At 44.0% G+C, this 12,223-nt stretch overlaps 1 long non-coding RNA gene across 1 annotated transcript; it reads right to left on the bottom strand.

The window, feature by feature from the left end:
• Positions 1 to 304: 304 nt before the first annotated feature.
• On the bottom strand, positions 305 to 7,177 carry LOC118285769. The gene is made up of 3 exons (XR_004785248.1): positions 6,341 to 7,177; positions 647 to 745; positions 305 to 364 (listed from the first exon to the last, which is right to left on the bottom strand). It is a non-coding gene; the product is annotated as an uncharacterized LOC118285769 (long non-coding RNA).
• Positions 7,178 to 12,223: the final 5,046 nt, after the last annotated feature.

Raw genomic sequence — 12,223 nt, 5'->3', positions numbered from 1 at the left:
CACAGGGCCAGTCTGTATATTAAATGTGTTCTATAATTTTAATATTGTCCACCTTTTTGTGTTTTGTACCTTAACTAAAAATAAATCTGAGAGTTAATATATAACTTCTAGTTCTGGCTCATAAATTATGTTTATATTTTAACTATTTTTGTCTTTAATACTGACAGATTATGTGAGATTTCACATTCAAATCTGACTATTAATTGACAAATAACTCATACACTACAGATAAAACCTTAAGCAAAAACAGGTTTGTGTGATTTAAATATATTTTAAAAGTTGTGTAACTGTACATAATTTTTCTTCTTTGCTCTTGGAGACAGAACATGGTCAGCACAGTGGAGTCCCTCAGGCAGGTTCTTCCCTAATAACAATGACAAGACACAAGTAAAAAAAATAATAAGACAAGTTTGTAAATAGAGGTTTGTGTGCTTGTGTTTTGTAGATATACAGCTGTATTTGAATGTAGTTTAGATATAACAGTCTTCTACCAACACAGTGAATGTACAGTACAGTATGTATAGAATATTTAATTGTTATCAACGCCCATGTTTCACTTGGGTTTAGACAGGAAGTAACAACTGAATATACAACAAACACAGGGGATAACAAGATAACCTAACAAAGGTAGAAGTTATTCACAAACCATATTTGGAGTGCTTGGGGTCAGTGCTGAGTCCGAGTTCAGTTCTGCCTCATGTTGAGCTTCCACTGGTCTAGTCTGTCTGGATCACCTGGAGGAAAACTACACAGACAAACCACGTCACATGCGATCACAACAAGTCTGTTTCTGCATTGTAATTATCTATCGTGTCGGTTTTAGTAAAAAATATGGCGCAATAAAAAACTCCATCACAGCCACACACCGCATCCTCTATGTTAACGTTATCTTCTGAAACAATGCTCATATGTGACATTAACACTTGAGTTACAAACACCTAAATGCACCTTGACAGTTAGCATTAATGTTACGTTAACATTGCATTGCTTGTATGGCAAATTTAACATGGTGGACCATATTTTCCAACCACATGTTGCCTTTGTACCGGCTCATGTCGGTGTCGTGTTGTGTTGATCCCCCTAGCCTCGTCACCGGAGCTGGGAGTCTGGCTAGAAGGCTAACCCCAGGCTAGCTGGCTAATAAGCGCTTTAGCGAGCTAAGCTAAGAAGCCAGGTACCGAGCGCAGACATCGACACCCGCTAATTACTACAAACACAGAACAATACTATAATTTTACTTAAATTTTACCAAAATAAACAAGAGCTCAAGCTTCTTGGACTTCTCTGTTGGGACAACTGACCGCGGAGCAGGCGTATTATTCATCCGGTATTTGCTTGAAATGTTCTCCGCAAGGCTCCGACACCGCAGTCGAGAAGTCACGTGCACTGACCGGGGATTAGCTCAGGTGACACCTAGTGCTGCCAGCGGCTAGCTACCACGGAGCGACAGTCCTGATTATGCAGAATTTCAAACCTATATATAATTTAAATGGGCGAGTTATAAAAAAAATTCACCCCCCCTCCCCACAGTTGTCACGAAGGGGGGGGATTAGCCATTTGGACCAAAACCGTTTTTTGTACCAGGCTCTAAACATGTTTATTTCTGCTGTAAAGTTGGACATTTTAACATGGGGCTCTATGGGGGTTTGCTCCTTTCTGGAGCCAGCCCCAAGCGAGCATTTAGTGAACTGCAGTTTATCGCACTTGGCCTCGAAGCGACTCTTCCACCTCCGTCAGGGACAGCGAGCGATCGAGTTTTATGAATGGACTCTGACGTTTTGAAAGACGAACTAGCACTCAGAGATGAACAAGACACTCAAACAGGAGCTGCTGGGTATTCCCTCTGCTAATTGGCTCACCTGCAATCCATCTCATCATCAAGCTCAGTATATAGACCCAGGCTTTCCACTTCATCTCTGCCAGATTATCCAGTCAACCTCTGTGGTAAAACTCATGCTCAGGCTTCTTACACTTTTTGACTCTGCCTGCCCTTAGATCTTTGGTGTCAGTCAGTCTGAATCCTTTTTCACCTGTGATCAACCCTCACCACCCCTGGACTCCCCACTCCTCAAGTCTCGCCTGCACATTGTTTATTTTGTAACAATAAACCTGTTAAGAATGAGAAGGAGTGAGACCCAAATGCAAAGTGCAAAATAAAAACTATTTTAATTTACGAAAACAAGAGAGCCTTTCAGGAATAAAAAAAATCACTCAAGAGAAATAAAACTAATGCTGGCCTTACAGCTCATGACTTTCAAGTGAATTCACTGTCGTAGACAAATTTCCGTCGGTATAAGAGTTTTGCTCGAGGTGAGTCGCTCACGCAGATAGTGACATGAACATTGGCTCTGAAAAGAGATGAGCTCTTTTCAGAGCCAGAAGGAAGCAAAAATGTGTATAGGGGTCGGGGAATACATGCGGCACACATCGCATGGAGACTCCGGTGAAGCCTCGAACGCCGCAGTTTCGAAACTATCTGGTTGCGTGAACGGGGACGGTGCAGGAAACAGGGCAACGCTGGTTACGTATTGTAACCTTAGATTCTGTTATAAGTATAGGCGTAGCCCTCTAAGAGCTGTCGCTATTGGGTTTATCCCTTGCGCATGCGCAGTAGTGAAGATTTTCTTTTACGCCCCGTGCCGTGCACCGGGCCCTAATCAGGTCCATTCATCAATATAAAACACCTGCTTGACCTGATGTCTGCTCCCAACAACACAGCTTTTTCTTCAGCTGACGTAGTCAGGGGCAGTGGGGCCTGCAGCTTAGAGGGCTACGCCTATACTCATAGAATCTAAGGTTACAATACGTAACCAACATACTATTTCGTATAGCCTCGCCCTCTAAGAGCTGTCGCTATTGGGATAAGGGCGAAGCTGGATGTAGTCCATGCCTCACTGACCCAAAGCACAACAATATACAGAAGCACGGTGAAGCCATCCATCTCTCCTGCAGTGAACCTGTGTAAGACACATGGCGACATGACAGGGAGGAAGGACAAACAGACACAGGGCTGGTTGCATCAGAAATAAAGACGGACAGGATTTCATCTCGGGTCTGCACTTAGTTAGCACACATCGCAACCAAGTGATTTAATAAGTTAGATTCATCAATCACATCTCGAGCTGCTTTATAAGGAGACGATGGACTATCGTTACGCACTGTAACAGTCCTGAAGCTCCACAGATAAAACAGTGAGGGAACATGATGTGGCAGCTGCAGTGCTCCGCACTCACGGGTGTGAGTGCCAGGTGACAGTCTGCTGAGACAGCACGCAGGTGTTTTATATTGATGAGTGGACCTGATTAGGGCCCGGTGCACGGCACGGGGCATAAAAGAAAATCTTCACTACTGCGCATTCGCGAGGGATAAACCCAATAGCGACAGCTCTTAGAGGGCGAAGCCTATACGAAATAGAACCAGGTAGTTTAGAAACCACAGCATGCGAGGTTTCACCAGAGTCTCCATGCAATGTGGCAAAATGTATTCCCGTTGTTTCCGCATTCTGCGGCGTCTCCTCTTTTTCTTGTTGGCTTATATTTTGTGTACAGACCATTGCACACACACACACACACCTAGTGGCTAAAAGATGCTGGTGGCTAGACTGCGACTAAAAACTCTGACTAATGACAAATTTTCATTAGATGTGAGAGGGTGTCATACTGAAGTCTTTTCAGTGTCTTCTCAAAGTCGTCTAGTGTATGGGAGGCTTTAACAAAACATGTAACAAGGCACAGGAGACATCACAGACAAAGGAACAGACTGGAGGCGAGAAATCACAGACGAACTGACAAAGACAAAGTGAAGAACAGAGACTAAATACACTAGGTGGGCAGGGCAAATTGAGGTGGAACACATCAGAACCAGGTGCATACAATCAAAGGGCCAGGAGTCATGACAAAAGCAAAGTGAACGAGAAAAGTGCAGACACCACGGTTGAGGTCGAATTGTCCTTCCTATCTACTACTTGACCTCAGTGGAAAACGTCACGAGGTCAAGGAAAGGTGTAAAGGAGGACTGATAGGATATAGGAAAAGCTGACAGCGCTGTTTAGAGAATCCGAATCGACTAACACTATACTACATCATCATGCGACGGCCAATGTTATTGATGTGCGTCTACCGTGGTTAAACTACAAATTTCCGAAGATGAACTACAAAAAACGCAGCGGCTCCATCAGCATGTTTCAGTGTGTTTTACCACCGTGTGACACCAAATGTAAATGATTCATATGTTACAGTAACTGACATGATGACGTGTGTCTCTTCTGGGTCATATTCATACTCCTACTTCAATTGTTTGTCCATGAATGGCGCGTCACTTTAAATATCGCTGCCGCAATGAATTGTGGGGCGTCTATATCTCCTTACTCTCAGAAAGGAAGCTCCAGTGTACCCTATGCTAAAGGAGATAGGAAAGGAAGCATTAATGCTCCTTTCCTATCCATTTAGAGAATCCGAACAGCTCTTATCATGACTGCTGATCAACTACTTCTGGGTCGCGTCAAGATTTAGAAAAACTTCCTAAGACAATTTGACAATTTGACCTCACCCCTCGACTCAAAATAAGACAGGAAGTAACAAGTGAATATACAACAAACACAGGGAATAACAAGATAACCTAAAAAAGGTAGAAATACAAAGAAGACTACAGAATATCATCATAAAAACACAGTAAGAAAATAGTCCATAACCAAAATACAAAAAGGTCATGATGCTCCAAAAAAATTCAACAAACAAACCTCTACTAAACTCAATCTGCCTTAGTGTTCAGCATTTAGGTCCAACCAGATTTTGTGCATTGCACATAACACTATCTTCTTTTTCAGAGGGGCGACAGTGTCGTGTGGTTCTCAATGAGGTTGCTGTACTTTTAACAAGATAGTAAATTTGTGTGGGGGAAGTTTTGATAACTATCCTGCACTGTGCTAACACATGACAGTGGAGTATATTTTAGTAGTATATTCATTTTTTCCTTGAATTTACTACTTAGTTTACACCTGCTGTAGTAGGCATTTCCCCCTGAATTCTGAGTAATTAGTGAGTATGGAATGTCGTTTTAGCCAATATAAAATAAATTAATAAGTACACAAATGAATAAATATGTCTATGAAATACATCCTGAAATAAATAAATGAGGCAATAAATAAATATATAAATAAAATGTAGATATAGAAATATGAGTCAATTAGTTAAATAAATAGGATTTACTTTAATTTATTTCAGGGTACTTATTTTATATGCCCACATTTATTTATTTCCTAACTCCACATTCATATATTTACCTATCTATTTATTTCCATTTCTTATATGCAAATGAGGGGGCGCAGCTATCTCTCAGATTCAGAGCCACGTGCAAAAAAATGCTGGCAGTAGGAAGTGTAGTTGTAGGCCTACGTTACGGACCCCAGGCACAGAGCTCCGCAGACCGCGGAGTGTGGTGCAGTCTTTAGCACAGGCCAAAATAGTATCTGCTGATAAACCACGTTGATCAATTTGATCTGCTAAGGGTAACATGCTATCTCGGAGCCCACCGATATCTTCGCACTCTTCTCTTGCAATTCAGTGGTCTATTTTGCCCACTGCTCTGAATCTGGAGAGATAGCACAGCCCCCTGATATGCGTATAAGAAATGGAAATAAATAGAGAAAAATATCCAGGGGCACAAAAAGGAAAATAGCTCCAAATGGAACCCAAAATACTCAAACTCCCAGAATGCACCACGGTTGCATTCTCAGTCAGGGGTCGGGGACACGGTCCCGAACCCTGCCGCTAATTGGACAGATGCGCCGGAACTCACAAAAGTTTCGGTCAGCACGATCACTGAAGCATAGTAAACATAGCCATCTGTCCCCCTCTTCAACATCGCACTTCAGTAAGCTCACCAAAGGATGCAGACGTGCGTGGAACCAGGTCCCGCAACTCCTCCCCCACCTCACGCCGGAGGTCAGGAGATGGCCGCAGGTTAACCCACGTTTAACACATCACGGACCCCACGACGGAGATGGCCGACAACAAACTCTGCCCCTTTCCTTTTTCTTCTTCAAGTCAACTCGCTGGCCCTTCGCTGCCCAATGAAGTCTGCTCAGCCGCTGTACACGCTGAGACAGCCACCACTGGCCACAGAGTGGAACAGGACCGTCATCAGAGCTAGGAAGCCGGACGGATCGCCATCACACCGCTCGCTCTGACGCGACCCACATTAGAGGCAAACATATCTGGGCAGAGATAGTTTAGCTGATGTGTGTATTGTAAGTTTGACCATTGAGTAAACTTATTGTTAATGTTGACTGTTTGTGAAGCTTGTGGACCACAGAGTCCTTATCTGTGTTGCTGTCGATCACCTGAAGGCCATGGGTCCGTTTTTAATGCTGAAGAATACTGTTGAAACCCTGACATCAGCGGATGCACGCCCGGTCTCCGAGTGATCCTAGCAGTTCTGGGGGACGGCCTGGAGGCCTTGCAGGCAGGCATAGCAGCATAACGTGTCGATTGGCACACCGACGGGGAACGCGTTGATCGGTCCACCGACTGAAGACGAGGAGCAGGCGTCGGTAGGGACCTCCGACGCAGGAACAGGGGATGGCAGGAGGTTAGCAGGCCCGATGCTGGGTCCATCTTTTGGTTGGGTCGTTCTGAGCACGAACTGGACCCAAAATGCAGAGGAGTACATAAAATATTTAATAAAAGAAAACAGACTTAATGTCTCAATAAAACAAAAACTAAATGCAACTAAAGGTGTCCACGAGAGTGGGAACAGAAACAATGTCTGGAAGCACTGGGGGAAAATCACAGGGACGGACTCGGGGGAAAAAAGCAGACGACCCAACAAAGACAAAGGGAAGCACAGAGACTAAAATAGCAAGCCCCGGGGACTTCGCTCAGCCTTGAAGCAAAAAAAGACATGGCAGACATTTCCGTGGTACTGCAGCTAAAATACAATGCGGCCGCGATGGAAGCTGGGTACGCGCGGTCACGTTGCGTCCCCGGAACAAGGGTTTTTTTGCTCGGTTACGGTGAACAAGTATGTGGAGTCAGTCTGGTACTGAAGACTGATGTCAGTTAACACACACACACACACACACACACACACACACACACACACACACACACACACACACACACACACACACACACACACACACACACACACACACACACACACACACACAAACAATGAACTCTTCTTGCCTGGTTGTGCTTTGTTGTGGAGAATCCAGTGACTCGCTTCCACTGGTTACTATTTAACATGAAGTCCACTAGCATAGGATGTAGCGTAGCATTCATGGACGCGCAGAGCGAGATTCAGAAAGCAGTTCGCTCGTCCTCATTACCCAGAGGCATGATGGGAGAGACGCTACTGCGCAGAATCAGTAGGACCATGTCCAGGAAGTAACGCCGAAGTCAGAAAACTTTTTGGCACATGCGCTGGGTGAGCAACTTTCATAGAATTGAATGACACCGCCATCTTGTCCGGGCGACATCCAGTTTTTAGGTTTTAATTAAAATCTATGCTAAATAGACACAAGGTGGGCAGGGCAAATTGAACACAGGTGAGACACATTAGGAACAGGTGCAGAAAATCACAGGAAAAACAAAACACCAGAAACAAGAGACAGGAAAGGAAGTGAAGCAACACAAGGAAAGGGACTAAAACAGGAAACAACAACAAGGGGTCAAGAAACTAATATAACCAATACACAAGGAAAAGTACAACAAGGGAATAATCAAATCAAAATCAACAAGTGTCAATTAACCATGAATAACTGTCCATGTGGAAAACAAAAAGACTTAAAGAGTAAACAAAAGTCATGGGGGCAGAATCATGACAATGGCGCTATACAAATAAAATTGAATTGAATTGAAAACCGCAGCGTCGAGTAAATTCGACACCGGTGGAAACATTTAAAAAAGGCTTTTTTCAACTGCAGGAAAACTAATCAAATAAGTGGCAACAGTCCTGTAACCTTCCCACACCGAGAGTTGATGGAAGAGCTGCTTGGACACCAACCCTTGGCCCGAGCTATGGAACATGGGGTGGACATTGGCCTTCAAGGTAATTCTACACAGCGTTGCACTTTTCTACTTCCTAGCTAGTAATGTATAACGGTAATGTGTAGTACCACCACATTGCATGAAAGAAAGGGGAGTAAGATAGTGTTCTTTAAATACACCATGGGTATTTGCACTCTTATGTTACTTTGCCTATACCATTTAGTGGTAACTTTTCTGGAGAGCAAGGTAAAATACAAAGACAAGACAAATTCTTTCAATTAAAGTGTAATAGGATTTTAACCAATCTGTTTTTGTGCCCTCTAGACAGTATGCAGGAGGAGGACATCCTTGAAGATTCTTCTGTGTCCTCTCGTGAGGAGTCTGCTATCAACCTATTTGAGGACGACACAATAGAGTCATCTGGGTCACGTGAAAGCACTCCTCAGCCAAGTGTCTCACCACAATTTTTCCCAACTTGCATTTTCAAATACATGAAATCTACCTCGGCGGGGGGTTTATTCACCATTCAGTTGCTGCTTAACATTCATGCACCGTGTTCCAAACCAATCATTTATTGTTACTTTCATTGTCATCTGCAGGGAGGAGAAGACCGTGCCAAACTGCCATCATGGACTGTTTTTTTGATAGAATGCAGGAGATGCAGAACTCTTTCATTCAGCAGTTCCAACAGAGCCTGGAAAGGCTGGAGCGCCTTGTGAACAATACTATGGACAGTAACGCATGCATGGTGACTGCTCTTGTGGAAGGCATCCGCAGCCTGCGGCCTCCAGTGCCACAACCACCCACCTACACGGGGTATGAGTACCCTGGACCTGGACCCAGCAGCCAGCACGTGTACCATCACGTGATTGAACACTTATTGAAAATGCACATTGTTAAGTTAACTCTTGTTGACAGAATAAAAAGACTGTGGAAATAAGAGTCTTCCTGACCAACAGAAGACTCGGATACATTCTATTTGCGGGCAGCTGGCTGTGGTACGTCACGCTCCAACATAGCAGCTTCCTCTGTCCAGTCAGGGTTTACACCCTCTTTTTCAAGTTCACAAAAATTGTGTAATGCACAACAAGTGGCAACAACATGAGGGGTAAATGTGTAATGAAAATCACTTATTTTAAGTAAAACTCTCCAGTGTGACTTCAGTCTACCAAAGGCAATCTCAACTGTCATCCTGGCAGAACTAAGGGAGATATTAAATGACTCTTGCTCAGGAGTTATTCTTGAAGAGTGGGTGTAACCCTTGATGAACCAGTCCATAAGTGGATATGCTGGATCTCCTAGAAGAGGCCATCGGGGGTTCCATTGATCTCTCAGATTTCCTATGGGTAAAAAAAAAAAATAATATAATATAATATCATGTATAAGTGAACATTAAATTAAACGGTCAGTTGGGTGTAGTGATGTAGAAATCACAATATCTCACCTTTGGTAGGAGATGTGCTTGGGCAAACAAAGCAGACTGTTTTTGCATATTAAGCACACGCTGGCATCTTGGAGTTAATGTTCCAAGACCTACAAGAAATATTATAAACACATGGCAAACATTAATGACATTTTACAGATTAACCACATCAGAAGCACCATTGTAATTTAAATTTCTCCGACACAACCGGAAGAAAAGCCTTATTACGGCCAGTTGTACGTTGGCAGAGCGCCACCTACTGTACCGGAGGTAGAGTTACTCCCGTCGATTCTTCCCATTCTTCCCTGCTCATGTATATGGGGAGAACTGGCATAAACCGGTTATTCGCTTAACCGGGATTAGACCATACCCAGGTTACTGCTGTGCATGTAAACGCACTGACGGTCAGTGTGACAGTCATGCCCACGAATCAAAAATGCTGTCCTGCACATGTACTACATTCTCACCAATCAGAAGTTGTCCTGGTGACTGTGTATACGCCCACCAACAACACACTGGTGAAGGTGTGGCAACACCACCATCCGTATTAGCCTTGAAAAAGCGACACAGGCATCTACATGACGACTGTACGGCCAACAAGTCAGTGAAAATAGTGACGCCCCTTCTAGTAAACACAGTACCACACGAGGGTCGTTTGTGATTGTTATTCTGGATGAAAATGTCTGCTAACTGAGAGAGAGCTAAGTGTACACCATCACCGTGTGTTCATTAATGTGCCTCTCCTTCACTTGAACACATCTCACTCTTATGTGTGGGTCGGTATGCGCGCAGGTAATTAGAATCGCAAATCAAATCGCAATATCGGTCAGAAAATTCCAAATTAAATATTTTCCCCAAATCGGTCAGCCCCCTTGATGCTCAATACATCAAGGGGGAAGCTCAATGAGCAATAAAATAAACAGGTTAGCCAGTAATGCCACCCCAAATCTGAAGGTGTTCTCTGAAAAGGGCATATCTAAACCCATGTATCCTCACATGGCACATACTATATCACGTTGTATATCCCATGCAGAGAAGGCTTGTGTAAGTACTTGACCTTGAGCTACTGAGATAGTTGTGGCTTCTTGTGGTCATGACAGCCTCCACTGGAGGCTCCAGCCCTATCCTGTCTGTGCAACAACATGGTTACTGCAGTGGGAGGCGAGCAGATGTATCTAAACACCTAACCTAAAGTCAAGTCAAGTCAATTTATTTCTATAGCGCATTTACAGACGGCTGAGCCGCACCAAAGTGCTTCACAAGAAAGTGCTTAAGTGCAATAAACAAAGAATAATACAATAGGTAAAGTAAAGCAAAAAGAAAATTTAAAAGGTAACCAGGGAACACTATGCACTGGCACTTAAAAAGGAGACACTAATCGAAGGCTAGTGAAAAGAGGTGGGTCTTTAAATGGGACTTAAAAATATTCAGAGACTGGGCTGCACGGATGTGCAGGGGGAGGCAGTTCCAGAGTCTGGGGGCCGCTACTGCAAAGGCTCTGTCCCCCCTGGTTTTTAACCTGGACCTGGGCACTTCCAACAACAGTTGGTCAGCTGACCGTAGTGCTCTGGAGGGGATGTGGTGGTGGAGGAGAAGATCAGACAGGTACGTGGGGGCCAGACCATGGAGGGATTTGTAAACAGTCAGTAGAAGTTTAAAATCAATGCGGTAGCGGATGGGGAGCCAGTGGAGTGATGCGAGGACCGGGGTGATATGTTCGCGCTTTTTTGTGCAGGTGAGGAGTCGGGCGGCTGAGTTCTGAACCAACTGCAGGCGGCGGAGCTGTGATTGATCAATGACGGTGTATAGAGCGTTACAGTAGTCCAGTTGAGATGTTATGAAGGCATGGATGACTCTCTCTTTGATCTTAGGATTTGAGGATTTGATCTTAGCTAGGGTTCTCAGGTGGAAAAAGCTTTTCCTAACTACTGCACTAACCTGCTGCTTGAACATGAAGGCACTGTCAAAAATCACGCCAAGATTTCTGACAGAAGGCCTGATGTTAGAGGCGAGAGGGCCCAGGGCATCGGTGGAGAAGCCCGTTGATGATTTGCCAAAAACAATAATAAAGGTAAAACTTTTTAGATTAGTACATTTCATGTGAGTAAGTGACCATTGTGCAGACATAGCCTGGATGAGAGAATACAGTCTAAATGAAAGAGATCAAATTAAAAGCTTTGGCTACTTCAAAAGATCGGTCCGTATTCTATTTTGCAGGTTTGATGCAAGGTTTTGTGGTTAGAGTTTTACAAAAAGTAGCTGAAGTAGGGCCAAAGCAATCAGAAGAAAAAACAACAACTGTAATGGACAGCAAACCATATTTTTACCTGTAAACCCCACTGGACTGGGCTGTACAGCTATTACCTAAGGTACAATCTACAAGTGCATGCTAAATGAAATTTCAATCGAATCTATGGAGTTATAATTTGGTCATTAATACAGTGCACAAAAAATTACTCACAGGCGATGTATGTGATTTCACACGCGCATATATTAACCATTGCGCGGAGATTTAAATCACTTGAGGCTCAAGAGGGTCAGCTCTGGCTCGCGGGAAAACCAGCTGCGCTGCTCGAGGGTTATTTCTGCGCTCGCGGTGCACATTTTACACTCTCGCGAGAAGCAGCTTCGCTGCTCATGGAGCGCTTTGTACGCTCGCGGAGTAAGTTTTTTACACTTGGGGCGGAGCATCTGGACTTTGACTGACAGCTCTTAGGGAGCCTGGAGTCGCCAGGTTGAATTTTCACGTAGGTAGGATACTGTTGGCAAGGCTAGAAACAGTGGCCGCATCAGCAGTGTGATATCTTCG

The sequence above is a fragment of the Scophthalmus maximus genome, chromosome 15 (assembly GCF_022379125.1).
Source record: "Scophthalmus maximus strain ysfricsl-2021 chromosome 15, ASM2237912v1, whole genome shotgun sequence".
NCBI classification, from domain to species: domain Eukaryota; kingdom Metazoa; phylum Chordata; class Actinopteri; order Pleuronectiformes; family Scophthalmidae; genus Scophthalmus; species Scophthalmus maximus.
This window is presented reverse-complemented; position numbering and strand designations above follow the sequence as displayed.